Source organism: Podarcis cretensis (assembly GCF_951804945.1).
Source record: "Podarcis cretensis genome assembly, chromosome: Z".
Taxonomy (NCBI): Eukaryota; Metazoa; Chordata; class Lepidosauria; order Squamata; family Lacertidae; genus Podarcis; species Podarcis cretensis.
Genome location: NC_137184.1, coordinates 20,574,046 through 20,588,243, shown reverse-complemented (window position 1 = coordinate 20,588,243; position 14,198 = coordinate 20,574,046). Strand labels below are relative to the sequence as shown.

The window sequence follows — 14,198 nt, the reverse complement described above, 5'->3', positions numbered from 1 at the left end:
TGACTGGACAATACAATAATGAACCCGAGCAAAGAATTGGCCGTTGGCCGTTGACAGTTGAAAGTACATGCGCTTATTTGCCATTAGAATGTTCATCTCCCAAGGCTTATACGACTGGTTAGAACTCGCCTTGTAACATAAAATGTGTTAAACCCAATACATAACAATTATTATTATGGAAGCTTTTAAATAATTTTTCTCAAAATATTTTCTTGGTTTACAAAAATACGTGCATTGTCTCTTCAGGTTGTAAACCCTTTTCTACAGATCGGTTACATTTGATGTGAGACAGTGTTGAGTACAGTGTAAGGTCGGGGAAGAAAAGAGTGGGGAGAGGAAGGGTGGTGTGGTGAAACTTATATTATTTTATATAGTGTACGCTTGTCCATGTCAACTGGGTAGGTTCTTTCTATTCACTTATTACATTACCTTGGTAGTGAGAGGTGTGGGGGTGCAGGGCCTAGTTGGTTGTCTTTAGTTGGCTACTGTGGGGTTTGTTTGCATTTGTGAGGGGGGTGGAATTGTTGGATCAGGTCAGCCATATTGATTCGTATGCTGTTGGGGGATTCTTATCTTATTGGGTAAGCAACGGAGGAGAGCCATACTGGGGTGAAGGCGTCCTCTTCTATTTGTCCCTGTGTCAGTTTCAGTTTAATGGTTAGCTTTTCTAGTCAGGAGTTGGCAGGATTAACAAAGGACACCTAATCAGGGGTCAATTGTATTCACACACACCAGAGCTGCTGCTTCTGGGACAAAACACTAATGATAAAAAGGTGGTGGATCAAAAATAATAATACCCCCCTTCCCCAGAATGCCTGGCTACAGTGCTAAATTGACTCCTTGCTGAACTTCTTCCCTTTCTCAAGGCTGCTGCTCCACTATTGGCTGGCCTGGAGTGTCAATCAGCCAGCATTAAAGGACAGGGCGGGCTCAACTTCTGGTGGAGGTGAGGGGGCTCTTTTTTATCCTGGAGGATTCACCACAGAAGGTTGTATTTACTACTAGGGAGGATCTTGACTCTCCGGTTCAGTCTTCTTCAGACCTCTGGGGTCTGTGGGGCAATGCAGAAGCCTTGCTGCCTGTTGCTCCAGGGAAAGTGGGTGGTGTCAGGGTTCAGGAGGGAGTCACCTTGTGAGGGCAACAGGCCCTTTGAGGCAGGATAAAAGGTAAAGGTAAAGGTACCCCTGCCCGTACGGGCCAGTCTTGACAGACTCTGGGGTTGTGCGCCCATCTCACTTAAGAGGCCAGGGGCCAGCGCTGTCCGGAGACACTTCCGGGTCACGTGGCCAGCGTGACATCGCTGCTCTGGCGAGCCAGAGCCGCACACGGAAACGCCGTTTACCTTCCCGCTGGTAAGCGGTCCCTATTTATCTACTTGCACCCGGGGGTGCTTTCGAACTGCTAGGTTGGCAGGCGCTGGGACCGAGCAGCGGGAGCGCACCCCGCCGCAGGGATTCGAACCGCCAACCTTTCGATCAGCAAGTCCTAGGCGTTGAGGCTTTAACCCACAGCGCCACCTGCGTCCCTGAGGCAGGATATAAAGTCTCAATAAACACACAATCCCGGAACCTGTAATATAATAGTGTGGGAACTAAGCCCCTCAAGTGAGCCTGTCTGTTTGCTGTTTCTGCTCCCTGTGGGCCCCAGATAAGCCCCCCTGGGGAATCTGAGGGGAACTTGAGCCCCACAGCCCCCTTGAAGTTGGGGGTGAAAAGCTACTGGTTCAGTTGCTGCAGTTCTATCCAAAATACAGCTATGGGTGAGGGAAGGTCAGCTTGACCCTAGCAGGTTCTGACTTACTTGCGGATATCTTAAGCCTTTCCTTGGGCCTTGTGACTTGTGTTCTTCCTCTGCGCTTGGTTCCTCCACATCCCTTCCATTTGGGTGTCTTGTATTTTTTTAGTTTCCAAACCTGAGGACAGGATTTGTCTCGCCTTTTTAAAAAATCAGTGTCAACTCAACTGCTTTAGGAGACAACATCTGTCTGAAAAGCCGGAAAATACCGTATTTTTCACTCTATAACACGCACCAGACCATAACACGCACGTAGTTTTTAGAGGAGGAAAACAAGAAAAAAAATATTCTAAACGAAACAGTGGATGTATGATTTTTGTGGTTCATGCTGTGGCCACAGACATGTGACCTGACAGTGAGTTTGGAGTAGCCCAGTGCAAAAATCCTGAGGATCCATGTGGATCCATGCTTTGTAACCACGTTTTTGCACCACTGCGACCCCAGGCAACAGTGGGTGTCTGATTTTTTTGGTGCAAGATGTAGCCATGGACATGCTATGTGATCTGATGGTGAATTTGGGGTGACCCAGTGCAAAAATCCTGAGGATCCATGTGGATCTGTGCTTTGTAACCACGTTTTAAGTGGGGAGGGAATGAAAAGCACTCAAGGGACAAGGAGCATGCGTGGGGTGTGTGGAGAAGGATGCTGCTAATAATGCTATTTAGCGAGCTGAGTGGGGAGGAGAGAGGCACAGAGAGCCTGCTTGCTTTAAAGGAGCCAACCGGACAGTGTAAGCGGCTCCTTTCCTCTCCCGCTTTGCTCCTTTAAAGCAAGCAGGCTCTCTGTTCCTCTCTCCTCCCCACTCAGTGGCTCTTCTCCCGCTTTGCTGTTTCAAAGCGAGCCACGGAGGAGGGAAGGAACGGGAACCATGGATCCTCTGCTCACAACTGCAGCAGATCCCCCTGGCACCCGTAGGCATTCGCTCCATAACACGCACAGACATTTCCCCTTACCTTCTAGGAGGAAAAAAGTGAGTGTTATGGTGCAAAAAATACGGTAAGTTTGTTTTTTAAAAAACCTATTATTGTTACTATTATTACTACTGTACATTTAAAAGAATACTGTATATAGCACTTTTGAAGTGCATGGAACTAAATTTGTTCTAACCACTATGCCACGTTGACCCTCCTAGAATCTTGGCATGGTGCATTTCACATCACCAAGGGCTGTTGTCCAGCAACAGAGCCTGCGACCGTTTGAACTGAGGTTTTTGCATCCTTAGCGTGTAGACCTTTGCAGAGGTTTGCTTTATTGACCCTTGCTTCCTTGTGTTATATGAAAAAACCTGCTCCTTTTCCCTTATGGGGTATCCAAGAGTCCCCTATTGGTTGGACAAAATAATAGAGGCCAACCAAAGAATATTGAGATGCAAAGCAGCTAGTAAGCCTGATCTTTATTAAACTGTTGCAGCAGGGTCCTCACTCACCACACACAGGAGAGAGGAGGAACCCCGAACAATGGTGTGCAAGCCCTTATATAGACTTTTGAAATTGCCCACACTGTTGCTCAAGACCACCCCCCAAAACATCATACATACATCACAGAAGGAGGCGGGTCTACAGCAGAAATACATCACAGGAGGTGGTTTACAGCAGAAATCCTGTTTGCCAAGACATCTGTTAACAGACACTGATTTGCTTTACCTGGCCACTCTTTTGTGTTGGTAAATACTTTTAGTTCCTGAATCCAGGTCACAGGCTAACCCGATTCATACACAGATATGCCCTTAAGACAGGTAAGTAAAAGACAATGGAGAAGTTTCCCCATTTCCTTCCTCCTTGCAAAGAAATATTTGAGGTCAATTTGGGAGAGTCAAAATAGTTTGGGAGAGTCAAAATGACTTCAGGATTGTTCTCCTGTACTATTTCAGACGTGTGGTTTATATACTTATAAATGTTTTTGCCTTGTACATTTATGAACGTTTATTTTATATTTGGGACCATCAAATTCTTATAACACTTGGATTAGAATACAGCATCTGAAAGCCCCCCCCCCAAAAAAGATAGAGGACCTGACAGTTAAGTCCAGTTGCAAACGACTCTGGGGTTGCGGCACTCATCTTGTTTTACTGGCTGAGGGAGCCAACGTTTGTCCGCAGACAGTTTTTCCAGGTCATGGGGCCAGCATGAGTAAACCGCTTCTGGCGAAAGCAGAGCAGCACACGGAAATGCCTTTTACATTCCCGCTGGAGCGGTACCTATTTATCTACTTGTGCTTTGATGTGCTTTCGAATTGCTAGGTTGGCAGGAGCTGAGACCGAGCAACGGGAGCTCACCCCTTCGCAGGGATTCAAATCGCAGGTCTTCCGATCGGCAAGCCCTAGGCTCTGTGGTTTAGACCACAGCACCACCCACCAGCTGAAAAAAAACCCTATATAATGGTTTAAAGACTCTCTCAAGGCAAATCTAAAAAAATGTAGTATAAACACTGACAGTTGGGAAACACTGGCAAGTGAAATCAAAAACAAGACACTGTCTACTTGCAGACTTTTTTAAAAAAATTGTTTCATCGTTTTTCGATACATACATCAACCACAAGAGACACATACAACAAAAACTATAAACAATAATAACACAATTTGACAATTCAGATTTGAATACACTGATATACCAACAACTACACCTTTTTTAACAGTATTTTCCCGCCTCTCTCTCATCCCCCTACTTCCCACCACTATCCACCTTATCGCTTAAATACTTGTTCCAGATTTCTTCATATTCATCCATTCTTATTTTGCGTCGACATGCAATTGGTTCGTATGTAGCTAATCTGTCCATATTATCAATCCATGTGCTCAATGGAATATTTTTGCGGCTCTTCCAATTCATCAAAACAAGTTTTTTTGCTTCTAATATAGCACAGTACATCCATATATATATATTTTGACCCCTTGAAATCTCCCACGTTTCTGGAATATAATTTAGAATTAAATTCAGTTCCCCTAAATAACAATTTCTTTTTATTACTCTTGCTATAAATATCCTTGCCTTGCACCAAAATGATCTTAATCAACATCTGTACTAAGTTCGCATTTTTACTCCCACATCTCCAACAGTTGTCTGCACTTGTTATTTTCTTCTGGTATAGTTTTGCTGGAGTCCAGTGGACTCTGAATATTATTTTCTGTTGAATAAGTCTTAGTCTTAGATCCATAGAGGCTATTTCTGTTGATTTTATACTTGACTCCCATATATCATTTGTTATGTGTACCCCTAACTCTTCACTCCATTTTTGTCTATCATATTCTAAATCTTATTTCTTCCTGTTGAGTAGGGTTTTACAGAGTGCAAGTGTAGAGTTTTTTGCTTTTGTTGCAGAGATTAAATTTTGTAGCAGCATGGGTGTTTCCGATGCTGCTATAGTGTCAGGGCTGAACAGCCTTTCCAACATATGTTTCAATTGGATGTATTGCCATTGTGTTTCACTGGTTAATCTGTACTTTACTTGCAAAGTCTTATATTCCACAAATTTATAATTTTCATAAATTAATTAATTGATTTAATGTCAAAATACCTTTTTCATCCAGTTTTGCCAAATTATTACTTGATTTCCAATTTTTAATTTTGGGTTGGCCCGTATTAATTTCTCATGCTGATAGGGGTCATCCTTATTATTTTTATTTATAATTACAGGTAGGTAGCCGTGTTGGTCTGCCGTAGTCAAAACAAAATAAAAAAATTCCTTCCAGTAGCACCTTAGAGACCAACTAAGTTTGTTATTAGTATGAGCTTTCATGTGCATGCACACTTCTTCAGATACTTCTTCAGAATTTTATTTATATTTATCCAAATTTTTATAGGTGCTTTAATAGTCTCCAGGATAATAGGATATTTCATAAAATTGGAGCTGAGTTTTATCCACCCTACATGAGGTTCAAAGAAACAATATTCGAGAGTAGCAGACTTTCTAATAAACAAACCAACAAGCAGAAATACAGCACACAATGAAAAGGAGGCAAGGAGGGCGAAGGAAAAGGAAACTCTAAAACCAGGCCCCAATGTCTAGAAGTGCTGTTCCTATCTCTTCCATTGTGGTAGAACCTTAACTAACTCTTAGCCTTTCCTTTGCAGAGATGCTGGGGCTGAACACTGATAATAAGAACTCAGTGTGTCTTAAATGCAGCTGGAGCACCGGTTCCTACATTGTTCATCAACAATTGCTCTTCACAGAGTAAGTTGGTGTCAACCCACATGTTCTGAATTCTGCAGAAAAGGCACCTGGGCATTCTGCTCCCCAGTCCTGCCCTGTGGGCACCTCCTACCTTCCTCTTTTGTTTCAGGTGGCTTCCTTCCTGCGGAGCAGCTCTTTAAGGCTATGTACTTTATAGCCAGTGACCTTGCTGTTCAGAGCACCTTTAGCCCCTTGGACATCTCCCACTTGCTGCGAGAGTTCATCAAGCAGTTCAGCGGCACAGCAGTGGAGGTAAAGTGCTGTAAGTGTAGGAGATAAGAATCTCCGCCTTGGAGTATGGGAGTCCACATAAAGCCAATGGATGGCCATGACACAGGTGAGCCTGTCTGTTTGCTTGCCAGTTCCTGCTCCCTGTGGGTCCCAGATAAGCCCCTCTGGGGAATCGGGGGGGGGGCTTGAGCCCCACAGTCCCCTTGAAGTTGGGGGTGAAGAGCTACTGGTTCAGTTGCTGCAGTTCTCTCCAAACATAGCTTTGGGTGAGGGAAGGTTGGCAAGGCCTTGTGACTTGTGTTCTTCCTCTGCCTTGTTCCTCCACATCCCTTCCATTTGGGTGTCTTGTGTTTTTTTTAGTTTCCAAACCTGAGGACAGGACTTGTCTCACCTTTTTTAAAACCAGTGTCAGCTGCTTTAGGAGACAACATCTGTCTGAAAAGCCAGAAAATATTTTTTTTAAAAAAGCAGCTTATTATTGCTACTACTATTACTACCATACATTTAAAAGAATATATACCACCTTTGAAGTGCATGGAATTAAATTTGTTCTAACCACTATGCCACGCTGACTCTCCTAGAATCTTGGCATGGTGCATTCCACGTCACCAAGGGCTGTTGCCCAGCAGCAGAGCCTGCGACTGTTTGAACTGAGGTTCTTGCATCCTCAGCGTATAGACCTTTGCAGAGGTTTGCTTTAGTGACCCTTGCTTCCTTGGATTAGAATATGGCATCTGAAAGACTCCTGGAGGTAAGGAAACGTTGGCATTTCAAGTAGACTCAACTAGAATATTGAATAGTGGTATCACCAAGTTTGGCAAAGAGCTATCAGACGTCAAAGAAAGTGTTGAGCTTTGGGCAAGTTTATGAAAGGGAAGAACGAATGCTGTAAAGGAAATCTTGGTCTTTACATTGTAGTTGGTTGAATATTATTTTAAACAGAACATTCTTTATGCTGTATATATATGTGAAACCAGGAGAGGGTTAACTTAAATTTCTAAATAATGAATATTAACTTAAGTTTACTATCGTTAGAAAGGGAAAGAGAAAAACAGAGGAAGAAAAGATTGCATGAGCAGCTGGCCCAGAAGAGGGGTAGGAAGTGCTGGGTGGAGCTGGTCTTTCCGCAGTGCTGATGCAGGGAGCCCTTCTGCCCACTTCTCTTTTGGAGTCAGTCTGATGGGAAGGCTTCTCCCAAGTGCAGACAAGGGGGAGACAGGAGGCCTGGCGGAGCTCTACCATACACTAAGCTCCATCAGGCCTCCTCTCCCCCAACTGTCATCTGGTGGCAGCCATTTCATCAGGCTACCAACTGCACTTCTAGACACTGGGGCCTGGTTTTTGAGTTTGCTTTTCCTTCACTCTCCTTGCCCATTTTCATTGTGTGCTGTATTTCTGTTTGTTGGTTTGTTTTATTAGAATGTAAGTCTGCAATTAGGGAGTGTCTTTGTTTTTGATTTCACGAAGCCACTTTGGGAGCTTTGGGTAGAAATGCTGTGAATGAATGGATCGGTTCTCTGAGGAGACCTTCACTTTGTTTCCATTTTAATGCAGATCTACCTCATCTGTGCTTCCCAGATTAATACTGTAATAATAAATTTTACGGTCTTATATATATAATAAATGTTCATAAATGTACCAAGCAAACCACATGTCTGGAGCAGCACAGGAATACAGTCCTGAAACCATTTTGACTCCCAAGCTGACCAAATGTTTCTCTGCAAGGAGGGAGGAGGTGGAAAAAACACCTTCCTTGTTACAGGAATTTAGTAATCTCCATTTCAAAGGGTGACAGACTACCAGGAAAGGCAATCAGATAAGGCATTATCAGATAACCTGGCAGACAGGAAAAACAACAACATTCAAATTTCTGTTGTAGACCACCTTTTCTGGGATGTAGTTATGATGTTTGTGGGGGGTGGTCACACAAACAGAAATGTGCTTTGAGATGCTCCTATGTCCCCATTTTGCAAAGAGGTTCTCCACTCCACCCTGCCCCATGTCCATATTAGCATATTAGATATCACAAGATACCTGCTTTCAAAAACGTGAAGCTTAGGCTTAATAGCACACAAAATGGATATCTTAGGAGAAACGCACTCTGAAATGTGGGTGAATTTTCATTAGCACGTAAAAGAAAAAAGAAATTCCCAAATTAAAGTGGAAATGTGGAGAACCGGAAAAATGTGGAACTGATAGAAAGTGAGAGTGAGAGATTCATCCATCCCTGCCTGGGGGCCTGATCCATTCCCCACTCTCCAACCTTCCTGTTTCTTTGCTCTCTTTTCTCACGGACAGGGAATTGACTTTGATGAAGACAACATCTCTGTCATTAGCTTGGAAGAAGGGGAAGATCTTCCTCTAAGCTAATGCTGTGTGGATTTCCCACCATCATCAAGTGCTTTCAAAAGCCTACTGGTTCATTTCTCTGGTTGGCTGCTTGGACTCTTTGAAGAAGGGGAGGCAACTAACTGAAGCTCCTGGGGATGCCAGACAGGGACTTCCTGATACCTGAAGGCTCACAATGGTGGGTGTGAAAAGGCAGCCATTTCCCTTCTGACCTGTATTTGTCACAAGCGGCCCTGTTTCGGTTCTACTGAAGTTCAACGTCTGCCAAAATTCAACTGGGAATTTACTCCCCGCCCTCCTTGTAGTTTTGCTTGCTTGTCCTAGGACAGAATTATTAATTTGTGGTTACCAAGATTCTGCCATTTTTCTTTATTTATACTGCTTTATGTTTCTGTTTTTAAAAGGGATGCGGGTGGCGCTGTGGGTAAAACCTCAGTGCCTAGGACTTGCCGATCATCAGGTCGGCGGTTCAAATCCCCGCGGCGGGGTGCACTCCCATTGCTCGGTCCCAGCGCCTGCCAACCTAGCAGTTCGAAAGCACCCCCGGATGCAAGTAGATAAATAGGGACCGCTTACTAGCGGGAAGGTAAACGGTGTTTCCGTGTGCTGCGCTGGCTCGCCAGATGCAGCTTGTCACGCTGGCCACGTGACCCGGAAGTGTCTGCGGACAGCGCGGGCCCCCGGCCTCTTAAGTGAGATGGGCACACAACTCTAGAGTCGGACACGACTGGCCCGTACGGGCAGGGGTACCTTTAACTTTACCTATGTTTCTGTTTTTGGTTGTTTTCTCTGTTCTATGCAATGAGGAGAAGGTAATAAATACTGCTAATAGACAAATTAACAGTATGTTATAATACCCTTAAAATAATAAAAACAGCAAAGGCCATGTGACATTTCAAACCTTTCTTACAGAGAAGAGAAGCTGTTGCTTACACAAAACCTAAAAGCCCCCCACTATTCCTTTCTACACTCAGCATCTCAACATGTTCTACAGTGTAACATACCGCTGGCAGTGCACCCAAAGGATTCAGTGAGGACCAACTGAAGCATCAACTGACTGCTGTTGTCGTGGGAAAGAAAGGTAGGAAGAAGCAAGTCTAAATTAAAGTGCTATGAGATCTTTCCGACCTCCTGAAGACTAAGGAATATGTAAGTTACTCGAGGGAATCATTGCAACCACACAGGTATGTCAAACCCTTCAGGCTGCCCCTTCCAGGCCCACCCTGCAAAGTGCCCAGTGGACAATCAGGCATCTGAGCACATAAGTGATCTAGAGAACAGAGTTGGGTAATAGTACAGCAGATCCTAGCAGGCTTTGCAGTTGGCATGGATCAGCTGATTGGTGATTAGTACCAATTGCAAGCCTTGTTTTCGGCAGGAATTGGCTGCCCTCAGGAGTTTGCAATTGGGAAGAGGGCTGTTGCAACTGGGTCCTGCTTGCAGGTTACTCATAGGCATCTGGTTGGCCACTGAGAATAGAATGATGGACCACATTGGCCTATGGAATGAGCCAACAGGGTTCTTTTAGACTTCAGTCTACATGGCTCAGATGCAAGCTGTCTGAAAGCCAGACGTTCATTCCCTCCTATGAACCTGTCTGGGGTTTGAGCTCTTTGGGGAGGACCTTTTCTCAGTTCCACCTCCCTCACAGACATGCTTGGTGGGGCTGTGTTAGAGGAGCTTCTTAGTGGCTGCTCCCAGACTTTGGAACTCCCTTGCTAGGGAAGCCAGGTTGGCTCCCTCCTTGCTGTCCTTCAAACCGGCTTTGGTGAATTGACTGCTTTAGAATAAAGGGCTGGTCTCTTGCTGTTTTATTGTAATTATATGTACGTTTTAAAGTGAGTTTATATAAGTATAGTTTTAATTCTATCTATGTTTAATTGTTTCTTAATGGTTGTTTTTCCTATGTTTTTAGTGCTTCTTGTTTTTTATCTGTGAGTTGCCTAGAGTCCAGTCAGGGGGGAAAATGGATTATACATAAATATATAATGATGATGATGATGATAATGATAATGATAATAATAATAATAATAATAATATTCTAGCAATGCTTGGTGGCCGAAGCACTGCCATCAATAACAGGCTGAAATATAAGCAATGGATAACTGAAATAATTCATGATAGTGAAGTTGATGTAATAAGAACACATGTATTGTAAAAGCTAATAAAAAGAAGTAAAAAACAAACAGCAGGAAAGTAGAGGTGGGAAGGCAAAAAGAAATTTATGTTGTTTTTTTGTATATGACATTAAATGTTTTGGAATACTTTTAATAAAAATAAAAATAAAGTAATTAAATAATTAAAAATATATAAAAATGATATATGAAAAAAGATAATGGGTTGCTTCTCTTAGCAGTAACTTCTCTAGGTGTCTTCTCAGCCATCTGTAGTGCTTCCCACATCCACCCCTGGATGACTGGCGGCTGTTTCTTGTCTGTGCGTGTTGGATCCAGACATGGAGTGCAGGCAGTGAGTGGGGATTCAAAATATAGTCTCTACCAGTTCCTAGCTCGACACTCAGACCAGTAGGCCCTGCTGGCTCTTTCTTATTGGCTTTGAAAACAGCTGTGGTTCTTACCCACCTAACCTCAGCTACGTTTGCACAAACCGAATCATTTACACACTGGTATGTGTACGCTGCACTAACACCCATGCCTGATCACCCTGACATAATTTCCTGCAGAAAGCATCACCTGGCAGCGCTGTCGGCATTGCTAGAACAATTCTGCACACCCTGCCAGGCTCATTGGGCTGCTCTGCTTCATTTGCATGGCTGGAACAAGGGCTGCACAGACTGTCCCTTTATTCCCTAGACCAAGGGGGGCCGGTCCACTGTCCCCCAGGCCTTGTGGGGGGCCGGATTATATTTTGAAAAAGAAAAAGAAAAAAGAACGAATTCCTATGCCCTACAAATAACCCAGAGATGCATTTTAAATAAAAGCACACATTCTACTCATGTAAAAATACCAGTCAGACCCCACAAATAACCCAGAGATGCATTTTAAATAGAAGGACACATTTTACTCATGTAAAAACATGCTGATTCCCGGACCGTCTGCGGGCCGGATTGAGAAGGCGATTGGGCCAGATCCAACCCCTGGGCCTTAGTTTGCCTACCCATGCCCTAGACCTTTGATTTACTCTCTTGGGGTCATTTAGCCTCTTGGGATCCCAAGAAAGCCAGGCCATGCTGGGCTCTCTGGATCTTGTTTAACAAAGTAGTGAAAGAGAGCCCTGAAGGGTCACTATGAGTGTGAAGGAATCTTGGACATAAGGCTGGACCCTGTGCAGCAGTGGGGGGGGGGGGCTGAGCCTTCCCCCTGAAGGGAAAGCAAGCAGTAAGGATAGTCGTGAATTGGAGCCTGGGGCAGCAGAGGAGGAAAAGGAGGAGCAATAAATATGCCCTGGCTCAATCCTCCCTCCCTGAAAAGGGCTGCCTCTTTTCACCTCAGCATTTCTGATTCAAGGGTGGATTAAGGTGCCAAACCCAACATCAGGATCCTCTCTCAAAATATTAGAGCTTTCAAAGGGGCCACCCAGTGAAAGATGAATGTTGGAAGATGTTTTTCCTGGCAACCCCGAAGTTACTGTGTGACAGAATGATTTTTGATATGTATTTTGGGGGGAGTGCTTTTTCACTTGTTTTTAGAATGCTTGTAAGCATGTTTTTAGAGTGCAGATTCTAGTCCTCTGTGCAGTTGCTGTCCATTGTTTGATATTCTTCTGCACCCTCCTGGTAAGATTTCAGGCTGCATTTAATATTTCATTTCATTTGCCCCACTGCCACCTCAGAACTGCGGCTACTGTTTCCAGGGCTGGAGCTACCCATGAGGTGCAGTGAGGCAGTTGTCTCAGGTGGTAGATCCAGCCTCTGAGGGCAGCAGAGGAAGAGTCAGGGTGGGATTTTCTGCTTTGCATCAAGTTGCCCTCCTAGAATAATCACAGAACTGCAGAGTTGGGAGGGATCCCAAGAGTCACCTCATCTACCTCAGTTTCATCTCAAAGCCTATTTGGGCTCGCCCACGGAGGTTATCTTGCGGGACCCTGCTCTCCCTGGCGACTCATTAGATGACCTTGTCGAGGACTGGAATAACCAGTTCTTGGCGGCCATCAATGAGATTGCGCCTAAGCACCCTCTGCAACCCCAAGGAGCTCCAGAAAATGAATCGGGATCTCAGATGGCTACAGTGAGTATGGCGACGGACTTGTGACAGAGCTCCAAGAACATATAGGACGCTTATGAAAGCCTATGAGATGGCTATGGAAGCTGCTAAGAAATCTTACTTCGCAGCTTACATTGCATCCGCTAGCTCTCGCCCGGCACAACTTTTTAGAATAATTAGGTCAATAACATCCTTAGGAGGACAACCAAATTTAAGCACAAATTCGACCCACAGCTGTGAGGCATTCGCGAGCTTTTTTGCGGAGAAAGTCCTGTTGCTCCGCTGTGACCTCCCTGCCAATTTAGATACAGTAACAGAACTGGAGGCCCCTCGACTGTCTTTAGGTCCAGTGTTGGACCATTTCAATCGGATACTTTCTGCTGATGTGGAAAGATTCCTCTGAGCTGGTAGGCCTACCACTTGCCTCCTCGATCCGTGCCTGTCTTGGCTGATTATGGCGTGCCCAGATGTCACGTGGATCCCCCTGGTTGAAATTATCAATTTGTCCCTTGGCACAGGGACATTCCCAGGGGAGTGAAGCAGTGGTGTGTCCGCTCTTAAAGAAAACTTCACTAGATCCTTTAGATCTATCCACTTACCACCCAGTTTCAAATCTTCCGTATCTCGGTAAGGTAATTGAGAGAGCGGTTGCTGAACAGCTTGGTAGGTTTCTGGAGGAAACATCGGCTTTAGATCCATTTCAGTCCAGGTTCCATCCTGGTTTCGGGACCGAGATGGCTCTGGTCACCCTAACAGATGATCTCCGTAGACAACTGGATCAAGGCAGGTCTAGACTGCTGATTCTCTTAGATTTGTCAGCAGCCTTTGACATGGTCGATCATGATCTTCTGGACCACTGCCTCGCCAACGTGGGGATACAGGGCATAGCCTAAAAATGGCTGTGCTCCTTTGTCTCTGGTCAGGGACAGAGGGTGGCACTTGGGGGGGGGGGGAGATGTTGTCGCGCCACTCCTTGGTGTGTGGAGTGCCGCGGGGAGCAATCATCTCCCCAATGCTTTTTAACATCTTAATGCGCCCCCTTGACCAGATTGTCTGGAGCTTTGGGCTGGGCTGTCTCCAATATGCTGATGACACTCAGCTCTATCTGCTGATGGATGACCACACCGATTCGACCCCGGACACACTGACTAGATGCTTGGAAGCTGTGGCTGGATGGTTTCGTGGGAGCCGATTGAAACTAAATCCTTCAAAGACAGAGGTCCTCTGGCTGGGTTGGGATGGTATAGGGATGAGGGACCAACTCCTTTCTCTTGTGGGGCCCCAATTAGTGCCAGTGCCTTCCGTTAAGAGGTTGAGTGTAATCCTTGATGCCTCCCTTTCCATGGAGGCGCAGGTTACAGCAACAGCCAAGGCAACATTTTTCCACCTTCGCCGCATCAAGCAGTTGGTCCCTTACCTTTCCCGCCCCAATCTAGCCACAGTGATCCATGCAACAGTCACCTCTAGGCTTGACTACTGTAATTCGCTCTG

The 14,198-nt window shown here is 45.0% G+C and overlaps 1 long non-coding RNA gene across 2 annotated transcripts; it reads left to right on the top strand.

Moving 5' to 3' along the window:
* The first annotated feature begins 5,384 nt into the window (after nucleotides 1-5,384).
* Nucleotides 5,385-10,294, top strand: LOC307207548. 2 transcript variants are annotated; one of them, XR_013834705.1, is made up of 5 exons: nucleotides 5,385-5,964; nucleotides 6,074-6,301; nucleotides 6,777-6,946; nucleotides 8,494-8,722; nucleotides 9,519-10,294. It is a non-coding gene; the product is annotated as an uncharacterized lncRNA (long non-coding RNA). The 2 variants fall into 2 exon arrangements; XR_013834706.1 differs by having other exon boundaries at nucleotides 6,074-6,946.
* Nucleotides 10,295-14,198: the final 3,904 nt, after the last annotated feature.